A 12130-nucleotide genomic window follows, 5' to 3' on the forward strand; every position below is an offset into this window, starting at 1 on the left:
TCAGCTATTGTCCACTGGACATAACTATTTTTTTAAATAAGTTGATATTGGTGATAGAGCCATCCTATATTCCATTTCCAACTAGCGTGCCTCCCATCTTCCCATGAGTGAACTTGCTAATCGACAGCCATATGCGTGATGCACAGACACCACAAAGAAGATAGTTTACTCACCTGTAAGTTACATTGTTCCAGTGATCATCTGTGTATTCACACGACCTGCCCTTCCTTCCTCCCTGGTGCATTTGGTACTACTGTTTCCTGTCACTGTGGTGGATGACTTGAAACTGGGGGGAAGCCATTGAAGCAAGGGCATTGACAGGTAGGGTAGAGTTACCAACAAAAGTGTTTGCTAGCTGGAAAATTCCAAGCAGTGAGTCTTAACAGGTGTGAGACCTGCACATTACATATTACATGCACATACTTTAGTTTGTGGAATGTGTGAAAGGCCTGTGCGCAGATTCAGAAAGTTAGTCTTCCATGTTGGTTAAAGTGTTGGGTTGGAACTTCCAACTGTCCTGATGTGGAAGGAACAGTCTCAGTCCTCTACCATCCTACGTTTTCAGTTCCTTGTTCAGACTGTCCCTATCAAACTAGGACAGTTGGAGGCCTGGCCACCACATATGTGTAATGATATCAACCACCACACCTCCAGAATCTCAGTCAAAAGCATTCCCTCTCAGAGAAGGGAAAGGTTCTTGAACAGCCTTCGAATCACGGCACCCTTGTGGATGAGACATCTCCAAAAAAACCCTGGCTTCAACCTCCCTGCTCAGGTCCTGCAGGCCCAGGTCCAAGTCTTTCCTGACTGAGTCTAGCCATCTGTCTTGTGGTCTTCCTCTCTACTGCCTTCTACCTTTCTCGGGATCATTGTCTTTTCAAATGATTTATTTTTCCTCATGATGTGGCCAAAGTATAACCGCCTTAATTTTGTCATCCTGACTTCTGAGGAGAGTTGGGGCTTGATCTGTACTAGAATACATTTGTCTGTCTTCTTGCCCATCCTTGGTTTTCTCAGCACTCTTCCCCAGCACCACATCTCAAATGAGTTATATCTTTACACTTGATGATCTTGTCCACTTTTCTATAGCTGCCCTTCCAAAACCTAGTCTTCTAATTTATTGACTGCAGTCTCTGTTCTGATTTGAACCAAGGTATGTTAACTCTTTGCTATCACCTGCCACCTGATCTTTTTAGAAATAGAGGTGGCAGAGAATGAACTTGAGACCTGCAGCAGCGCCAAATGTGTCCTGCCCCTGAGTTCCAATTCCTTTCAAAAGAATCAGTTCACACCCTCAGCTGCCACTCACTGTCTAGAATACCATAAAGGGAGGAAAAATGAATAATGTATATCCATTACATTATGTAACGTATGACCCAAGATACTTAACAGAACAGCTGCTCCCATATTAATCTGCTCCTGCACAAAGGTCTATTTTTCACTGAGGCAGGAAATCTGTATCTGGGCTATTTCACCAGATTTCAGATGGGGAATTATGTGCTCCTCTGGAAGGAAGGAAGGAAGGAAGGAAGGAAGGAAGGAAGGAAGGAAGGAAATCTCAACACACAAAAGAAGCCAAGCATGGCATACCCTCCAACATTCTATGATTCTATTATTCTATTTGCACATAAAAACTGGGGCACATGATGTGTTCAACGAACATCAGTGTGGTCAAGATGACAAAAGTTAATAATGCGGAAGAAGACACAAGCTACAAGAGGCTGCAGCAATTTGCTTTTGCTTAAGCCTTCGGAGAAAGGCAGGCTTTTGCCCTCTCCTCTCTCACTGCTGATTCAAATCCAAACTATTTTTGGATTTGAACTCAATTTGCAGCAACTGAATTAAGCTAAGGACAAAAGAGGAAAGAGGGAGGAGGAGGAGGAGGAGGAGAGAATCAGGATGTTTTAAGAGAAACTGAAAAAATGGGATGAGAGAGGATTAATTGGGACCGTCCCTGCCAAATCCGGATCGTTGTCAGACAGAATATCCAGGATAGTGGTCTAGATTATTCCCTAAAAGCTTTCTAGGGATGCAAGAGCTGTACAGTAAAGAAAGCAGATGAAAAGAAAATCAGCTCATTTGAGATGTTGAAGAAGAGCGCTGACAGCCAAAAGACAAACAAATGGTCCTTGAACAGATCAAGCTTTTATATCCCACTTTTTACACCATACCAGGCTCGCCATATGCATTGATTCTTTATCCACAGATTCAAACATCCACAGCTTGAAAATATTTTTAAAAATATATAAATTCTGAAAAGCAAACCTTGATTTGGCCATTTTATATAAGAGACACTATTTTACTATGCCATTGTATTTAATGGGACTTCAGCATCTATGGATTTTTGGTATCCACAAGAGGCCTTGAAACCAAACCCTGGCCTAGTGGATACCAAAAGTCCTTGGTATTCCTAACATTGCTTTCAGAGTCAATACTTTAATGAGTAGTTTTTGTTGTGAGAAGCTGTCCCAAGTTCTCACATCCCCTCCTAACTCTTTTCCTGCAGCCCTCCCAGAGCACAGTTGTATTTCTGCCACACGGTGGAGCAGCATCCCCACAAAGTAATCTACTCCTGTTTTCTTATAATAAACCAGTAATTCTAGTTTAATGTTACCAAGCAGTTTTACATATAATTTAACAAGTCACCCAAATAATCCTAGGAGAACTTATGAAACTAAAGAAGGTGCATGTGTAAGCATGATGCCACCCATGATGGAAGCTCTAGAAGGCACTGAATTGTTAACATGCTTGTGTAGCAGGAAAAACATCACTGAGTAGCCTTCTTTAAAATCTACTTCATCTTGCCTGCATGGGCTTCATCATAATACAGTCAGACCTGCTTATCCACCAATTCTACATCCATGGATTCAACCATCCACGGCTTGAAAATGTGGTTTTTGTTTTGTTTTGTTTTGTTTTAAGATTTCAAAAAAGCAAACCTTGATTTAGCTATTTTTATATAAAGAACACAATTTTACTGTTGTTCTTTTTGTGCCTTCAAGTTGTTTCCGACTTCTGGTAACCCTAAGGTGAGAACCTATCATGGGGTTTTCATGGCAAGTTTCTTCAGAGAGGACTTGCAATTGCCATCCTCTGAGGCTGAGAGGCTGTGACTTGCCTAAGGTTGGTTGACCTGGCCGAGCCAGGATTCAAACCCTGATCTCCAGAGTCCTAATCCAACACTCAAATTACTATGCCACACAGGCTGTCACTATTTTACTACACCGTTGTATATAAAGGGGCTTGAGCATCCATGGATTTTGGTATCCACAGATTTTAGAGGGAGTGTCCTGGATCCAACCTGCAGGGGATGACAAGGGCCCATTATTATCTTTATCATTAGCATTATTCCCAGAATCTTCCAGCCAGGATGGCCACACTGGGCCAGGCATTCTAGAAGTTGTAGCCCAGAAAGCACTTTTCCCAAGCTTTACTAAGAGATGGTAATCAATTGGGGATGAGGGGAGAGAACATTATAGTTGGCCCTACTGTTTAGACAGGCTGAAGTAGCAGATTTTGGGTGCCATATGAGGCTAAACAAGAAATATTTAGTCATGTAATGTACTACACTGGATCCTTGGTATCTTTCTGGCCTTTGGTTCCAGGACCCCTTGTGGAAACCAAAATCCATGGATGCTCACCCATTATATAATGGCATAGTAAAATTGTGCACATTATACAAAATAGCAAAATCAAGGTTTGCTTTTTGGAATTTATATCTTTGGGGGATATTTTCAAGCTGTGGATAGTTGAATCCATGGATAAAAAAGTCTGTGGCTATGGAGGGCCGGCTGTATGAGTATATGTTTATTGTAAAGAAGAGGAACAGGCATTCTTGAGTCTTTTCATCTGAGATGCCAGAATACTATGACTGGTTAAGGTATGCAACATGACATAGGCAGTAGAGGGTGCTATTAGCTACTCTACCTCCGGCAGCAAAATGTCTTGGGTCATCTGTATTTGATAATAATGCCCAATGAGATGAGATGATCAAATCATAGTACTCAGCTTGTATCTCATTACAATCTCAAGATGGCCAAGATGCTCCCCACACCTCACAAAATGCTAATGCGAACATCTCACTGTGGCTTTATCTATGCCACAGAAGTAAATTGGTTTACAGCACAATCCTATGATTGATTGATTGACTGAATGATTGGATTTCTATCCTACCTTTCTACCAAATTGGGATTCAAGGCAGCTAATCCTATCCATCATATCAATATTTACTTAGAAGTAAATCTCACTTCAGTAGGTATGTACAGCAGCCATCCCCAAAGAGATGCCATCCAACATAATAATATGATCAACATTACATCAGAACATTTGTATTTAGTCACTTCACTGGTAGTCATAGGCAAGCAAGAATTCCATCCAGGGAAATGAATTGTCCAGGAGAGGAGGGATGGGTCTTTTCATTTTTCTCCCTCCTGTCTATTTCGTTTCTATCCTAGCTGTGAATGCAGGCACAGCTATCCCTCAGCTCTGTCTCTCCTTTGAGCTTGCATGATATAGTAGAAGACCTTTCAGTTTTTCTACTTGTCTGCAGTCAGCATGAAAAAGCAGACAAACTAGCATTTTAGGAGGTTAATAAATAAATAATAATTGCTAGCTACTATACCTCCTGGGTTTATTTACTAAGTTGGTGTTAACAACCTCAAAGTATAATTCTTATGATTCTTTAGGGAACGTTCTGACCTTTACGCTGGTATAAGATCAATACAAATTTATAGCATTGATACGCCAGCCTTCCCCCCCCCCTCCCATTGATGTGCTTGCTAGAAAGCAGTTCTTCCTTCTGTGGTAGGCAAGGTCTATCTAGGAAGAGATACAGAGCAAGGGCCTTCTGTGAAAGTCTTTCCGCTAGAGCTGGGGAAAAGTCATTTCAAAGTAGAATGTTACCTTTCATGCACTCAGCCCACTACCTTAATTTTCACCTTCATCCCCCAATATCTGTGTCAGTATTTTTGCAGACATACAGAGCACACATTATTGATGAAGCTTATATAAATACACCCCTGTTTATACCAAACAGAAGCACGAGAAGTTAGTAGCAGTCCACCAATGCTATGTCACTGAAGATATATGCGCTCTGGCCCCTGCTCACATACCACAATTGCTACAAGCTGTCTGGCCAGAGAGTCTTGCAGAATCCATTTAAAAAGCTCCTGGGTGCATAGGAATGAGCCCTGAGAATAGTGGAGATATGTATGGAATGAGGGTATTGACAGTGGTACGAACCCTTCCAGTGCTACATCTGATGGCAATTTTCTGTTCCCACAGCAGAGAAAAAATGTGGAGCCTCTGCAAACTGGGCTCACGAAAAGTTCAGAGTGCTGCCTGGTAGCAAATCTGGAAGGCAGGGAGATGAAAAGACAACTATGGTTAATTTGCAGGTATATCAGTAAAACAGAGTTGTAATAAGGGACCTTTATTGGAGCATGTACAAACCAATGTGGCTAGATTACAAACCAAGGGAAGCTGGGAGTTTTAGAGGGGAAAGTAGGATCTTTCTACTTGTATGGTTCTTGTATATCTTTACTCTTTAGGATTTCTTCTAGCTCTTTCATACCTGCCCTTCCCATTCCTAATCTTCTGGTCTCTTGACTGCAGTCTCATTTGTCTGCAGATCCCTTTCTTTACTGATATTCCTGAATTCTTCCAACAAGTAACTGCTGTTTTGTTAACTCAGCAGAAAGGAGCTAGAGCATTGTTAATTCAGCATAAAAGTACACACAGGAGTTGATTATTACCTGATTTGCATTTTCCCCGGTTTAAAAGAAGGAAAAAAAAATAGGGAACATCATGAAGTATGACAGACAGTTGGTGTTTATAGTATGGTATGTGTTTCTGTGCAGTTTTCAAAGCCACATGCATCAGCTCCCTTACAAGAGGTAAGGATTTGCAGTTTACTACTGCTGCTTCTGCAACCTGTTCAGCATCTGAACTTTAACCAGAAGCTATCAGATGAAGTGTAATAAAGGTTTAGGGTTTTTAAACCACTCAAGTCTGGTAACCCTTTCCCCTCCAGCCTCTGCAAAACCTTTTATTGAACACACAACGTTTGTAGGATAAAAGAGTAGGGAGACACCAACACACACACACCACGGAGTATCAACTATTAGCTAATATAGTTTATGCTTGATGGTCTATACAAATGCATGTGAGGTTTGCCATGTGCCAAGTGCCTAACCTTTTTTTTAAAAGTCTTTTTGGCTTTTAAGACAACAGAAAAATTTAATCTGGCTGTTACACAACTCCCTGATGACCTTACATGCTTGTATATATATGTGCCTTCAAGTCATCATACACATATGTGTGCATGTGCCTTCAAGACTTATGGCAACCTCATTACTTTCATAGAGTTTTCTTAGACAAGGAATACTCAGAGATGGTGTTGCCAGTTCCTTCCTCTGAAATATAGCCTACAGCACCTGATAGTTGGTGGTCCAAGTACTAATCAGGGTTGACCAGGCCTAGCTTCCAAGAGCGGACAGGATATGGTGCTTTTAGGGTATTTAAGCCCTATAAACCTATGTACATATCCCTACATATAGTCATACATACATACATATAGACAAGACAATCATGCAAGAAAATCATGTTGCTAGAAAAAGCCATTCTGGTCCTCTCAATGAAGTGCCCGGAGGAAAGCAGATGTCCCACCTGCCCTCACAGTATCATATGATCATGGAAACCTATCCCTGCTAGTCAATTGTGTTGGGCCATGTGCAGAGAGGGCACCTTCCTATGCCCAATACAGTCCTCGAGAAGAACCATCTTTGAGGGTGGTAGACAGACAAATATAAGGAAGGGGGTCACACACACCCTCAAAAATGCACACTTGTGCAAAAGGAAAAGAAAAGATAGCTGCCATTTGCCACATTTAAATAAATTCCGCTGTGACAACAATGAAAGCTGTTACTCTTGGTCATGGATGATAGACTTTATTCCAAAATGCTAGTTTGTGCAAAAAGCAAAAACAACCTGCTGCCAGTTGAGTGGTGAAAAATCCAGGGGATTGGAAATATGTAATTGGTGGTTATTAAGATGATCATGAAGAGGGGTCAGTTGTTTTTCTTGTTGTTGTGTGTCTACAAATCATTTCCATCTTATGGCAACCCTAAGGCAACCCTATCACAGTGTTATCTGAGGCTGAGGGTGTGTGAGATGAACCAAAACCAGAAGTAACTGGAAGTCCACTTATACTTATAGTTTCATTTGTGGGGTTTGGGGCTTTGCTCCTGCATCCCATTTTATTGCAAAACTGCCACTCCTTAAGGCCTCATAAATAGAAAATGATGTGTGTCAACTTTTTGGGCGGGGGATATAATGGAGTACCCGAGAGCAGCAATACAGCCTTGAGTGGGCTGTATGTTGCCCATCTCTGTTTTAATGTCATTCCCAAATTGGCCGTCAGGTGAAGCTAACCCTCAGTTTATCCCTGAAAACTCCACTTGTACAGTTAAGTTAATCTTCAGTCACCCACAGGGATAGCTGAGTGCCTTGAATCTATCAAGCCCAAGGGAGGAAAGAGCCATAACGTGAAGCCCTCTTGTTCTGTAGCTTCAGCTGCCAATTTGTTTCCCTGCAACACAGAATCAACTCAACTTCTGTGCACTGAATCCTTTTCGTAACAGGCAATAAGACAAGTCTGGGGAGAGGCATCTAATCTTAACTCCAGGGAGTCATCATCTAAACACAATCTGGGGGTGATTTGAAGCAGCGCAGCAGAGCCAAATGCTTTCCTACCCTTCGCTAGGAGTGGTTTTATTGCATGGCAGGAGTAGCCCATTGAGCCTTATTGCTTAATTAAAAACAAATTCCCCAGCAATTCCTTCTCTCTTTCCCCTGTGTTTTTTATATAACTGCAGTAGCATGTAGCTGAGCTAAGCCCATCCATTAACGGAGAGTAAATGCAAATTTATAAAGTGGGCGCCAAAACCATTTCTTTACCACTTGGGGTTAAAAGGAAAACCATTCCCTATAATCTGCCCACTGCTGTATGCCCAAGAGGAATAAATACAGCAAATAGAGATTCATTGTTCGATGACTGAGTTAGGTTTGCTAGCAATGCAAAAATTTAGGACTTCCCTCTGACACGACCGGCTCAGAAAGGCTATTCACATCCATAATTACAGTGCCGTTCAGAGCAATCATGACACCATAACTTTTTCATAACTTATTTTGTATAGATCTTAAAGTGCATTTACAGAAATGGTTCCACTGAATACAGTTAAGTCCCACATTGCAGGCCAGGGAGCACAAGGATATCGCAAGAGAAACTGTAAGCCAGAGGACTATCATTTCATGACCAAACTGTACAACTCTGAGGAAAAGCCATAGCTCTGAGGTAGATAATATGTGGCTGAAAGGCTCAGGCAATGGAGGCTGATGGTGCCAATGTCAGTAGTGCAGTGGATCTGCTCTGGATTTTAGTCTGAAATTTAAAGGAGCTATCCAGCATGCTGAACCCCATCTCCCTCTTCCAGAATTAGCTTCAGCACCTGAAGACCAGGCTTTAAAGATCAGGCTCACACTCTCACTGGCACCATCATGGACAAGTGGCTGTGTTTATCACAGGATTCAGTTGGGTAACAAGTTGTCCTTGTTAATTATTAAATTTAAAAGTTTGGCAAGTTTCTTCAGAGGGGGTTTACCATTGCCATCCTCTGAGGCTGAGAGAGTGTGATTTGCCCAATGTCACCCAGTGGGTTTTCATGGCCAAGCATGATTTGAACCCTGCTCTCCAGAGTCATAGTCCAATGCTCAAACCACTACACCACATTGGCTCTCTCAGTCAGATGTAGAAAATAAAAACAGAGACAGATCTACATAACTATATTTACACACTATGAAAAGACCATATAAAAGACTAAGCATAAAGAGAGGCAGGTCAATCTTTTAGTATGGGGAAAAACTCAGGCTGCATCTGCTCTGCAGAATTAATGCAGTTTGACACCTATTTAACTGCCTTGGCTCAATGCTACATAATTCTGGGATTTGTAGTTTGGGTTGTGGCACCAGAGCCCTCTGACAGAGAAAGCTGAATAGCTCACAAAACGATAAATCTTAGCATTCCATAGCATTGAGCCATGGCAGTCAAAGTGGTGTGAAAGTGTATTAATTCTTCAGTGCAGATGCAGCCTCACACAAAATGCAATGGGAGGTTGGGGAAGCCACTATGACCATCTGGAGAATGCATGAAGGCCGGATTAGCACTCAAGAAGGGCCAGAATCAGCCACAAGACCCACAATAGTGCTCACTTTGAGGGTCAAGTACCAGATCTAAAGAAAGTACCTGAGGATAAGAAGGTAAGATGAATGACAAGAACCGTAGGGTTGGTATTGTGGGCTTCATCTGGAGAGAGGATCCGTCACAATATAAGACAGCTTTTATGCCACATACTCAGGTCTTGACAGCTTCTTAATGGTAGGCCTGAAGCTATCCTAAGTTTTATATTCAGTGTGATTCTTTTATGTACCTCTGTGAAGACTCTGTCTCTCATGGTGAACACATTTACAACTTTTTAAATTAACTGATTATTATCATACACTTGTCCTCTGCAATATTTTTTCAGTTCTAATATTTGAAGTAGCTAATCTACCTAAGTTTTAGTGTTTGAAATACCTAATCATTCATCACGATTTCCCTTGTATAATAAAAGAACACACAGAGAATATAAGATTGCTGTTTAAATAAAAGGGAGCTAGAGAAGAATGAGAATTCAAAACAGGGACACGCACAGGTTTTTCTCCTCTGGTAGAGACAAAGTGAGAAAATGCACAATAAACTTCCATTTCTAGGCATAGGCAAGTCAACTGATCAAAAGGAACACGGCTGAACATGAAACAGTGCGGAGTATTGCTTCTGAACTTGCAGATTTGAAACCTGATTTCGACACTGCAACACTGTCAAGTGTTTAAATTTGAAAGATGAATCGTAAAAATCCTGGGTACTAATGAAGTACATGAAATAGGTAAGATGATATTGGTGTCTTTGCTTGGCAATGAAGTAGGTCAGCTTTTTAGATTTTGCCATCTGAATAGTTGTATAATTACTTGACATTGGCATACTTTTTCATTGTCAGAAGTGAGTGTGTTTCAAATGTTGCATCTCATTTTGTTGAGGTAATATCTACAAGTGAAACTTAAAGCATTGTAACAACTACTTTAACAGTCACGGCCTCCCTAAAAAAATTCTGGAGATTTTTAGGGACTGATATTACTTCCAGAGAGGACACCTAGCTTTGCTTCCCTATATTGGGAAGGCAACTGGGGAGCAGCTGAAATCTTGGCCTGATACAGACAGGCCAAAATAAATCTGCTTTGAGTAACTTTGCAAGTATGCTGTTTAAATGATATGTGCGTCCTAAGAGTCCAGAAGCCGCACCAAAGCCACACTCCACTCCGAAGGCTTTGGTGCAGCTTTGGTGCAGCTTCCAGACTCTTAGGACTCATGCATCATCGAAACACCATACCTTCAAAGTGACCTGAAGCAGCTTTATTTTGGCCTGTCTGTAGGGCCCTAGATATTTTAGCCAGTGGCATAAAAGGCATGACCATATTCCCCCTAAGTCATCCTGTATATGGAAGCACTTGGCCACAGAAACCAACTGAGGAGCCTTGGGTAAGTTAGGTTCCTCTCTTAGCCTTAGAGGAAGGCAGTGGCAAACCCGCTCTGAACAAATCTTGCTAAGAAAACCATGTTATGGCAGTGTGCCATCTGCCAACGTGACAGCTACAATGTGCCACAGAATTTAAAAAGAGAGCCAACACCACTTGGATTTACCCAGTGTGTAGATGGTAGGGAAAACTGAGCTCCTTGATACTTATGCCACCTATTTTTACCTTCTGTTTCCCCACCCACTATGAGCAATGGAGCCTTCAAAATGGGAATTTGGGGTCGGCAACCAAGACCACCCTCAACGGAATGAGTAGGAAGGCCATCAAATGCAGCTTGGCTGACTTACCACATTTTGAAAGAAATGGTTCATAGAACCATAGGATCATAGCGTTGGAAGAAACCACAAGAGCCATCCAGTCCAATCTCCTGCCATGCAGGAATTCCCAATCAAAGCATCCCTGACAGATGACCATCCAGCATCTGTTTAAAGGCCTCCAAGGAGCGAAACTCCACCACTCTCCAAGGAAGTGTGTTCCACTGTCAAACAGCCCTTACTGTCAGGAGGTTCCTCCTAATGTTCCTGTAGCTTCCATTAATATGTATTACCCACAATAGGAGAGTGTAACATTGTCTCAAATTCACCATTCTTTTAAAGGAAATCTTAAGTGTATATGGAAACCTATGCATATAGAGCTATGCAGTGTCTCAGAGGTACAGGTAAGCACACTTTTGTTGGAATTCACTTAGGGACATATGCACACATAAGTCACGCTACACATGTGGGTCAAAAAAGTCACCATTGGGCAATGCAAGTACATTAAGCTCTTCTTATCCATTGGCTTGCCATTGACAGATTTGAGCTTCTGCGGACGGCAACCCCTGCTGTTTTCTATGACTGTGCATGCACACGGCCACACTAGTGGCTACATGCACACCAAGCTGTTATAGAAAGCAATGGGATTTCAGAACCCACATTTTTTGTTATCCATGAACAGATCTCCCAAGGATAAGAAAGGATGACTGTATTCTTCTGATAGCAGTGGAAGTGGAGTAATGTAGCCATCTGTGCCTTGTCATTGCAAGTTGCACATTATACACTGTGGTTGTGCATACTCTTCTTTGCATTTTGGTTGTGCATTGTGCAATGGCACCCAGTCATTGACGTGAGTTGTGTGATGTTGCTATTCCACTTAAGGATTGGGTGATGCTTCTGTGGCATATATGGCATGCAGGTATTTACACTATGCTAAGAGGAAGTTGGATTGAGGCCTTTGTTTCAGATTCCCAACCTTGAAAGAAAGCAGGGGGTTTGTGTGTGTGTTTGTGTATGTGTTTACAATCTTAAAAATTAAAAAAACCCACACACAATAGATACATGTATTAAAATATTCAGTGCATATATCTGAATGTGTAGGGCTTCAACTAGAGGCAAGTTTACACATTTAAAATAGTCCTAATTCTATGCAAAAAGAATGTGATCTGTCCGCGCATGATTCGCAGGAG

The sequence above is a fragment of the Sceloporus occidentalis genome, unplaced genomic scaffold (genome assembly GCF_023333645.1).
Source record: "Sceloporus occidentalis isolate IW3139 unplaced genomic scaffold, rSceOcc1.0.p SCAF_10, whole genome shotgun sequence".
Taxonomy (NCBI): domain Eukaryota; kingdom Metazoa; phylum Chordata; class Lepidosauria; order Squamata; family Phrynosomatidae; genus Sceloporus; species Sceloporus occidentalis.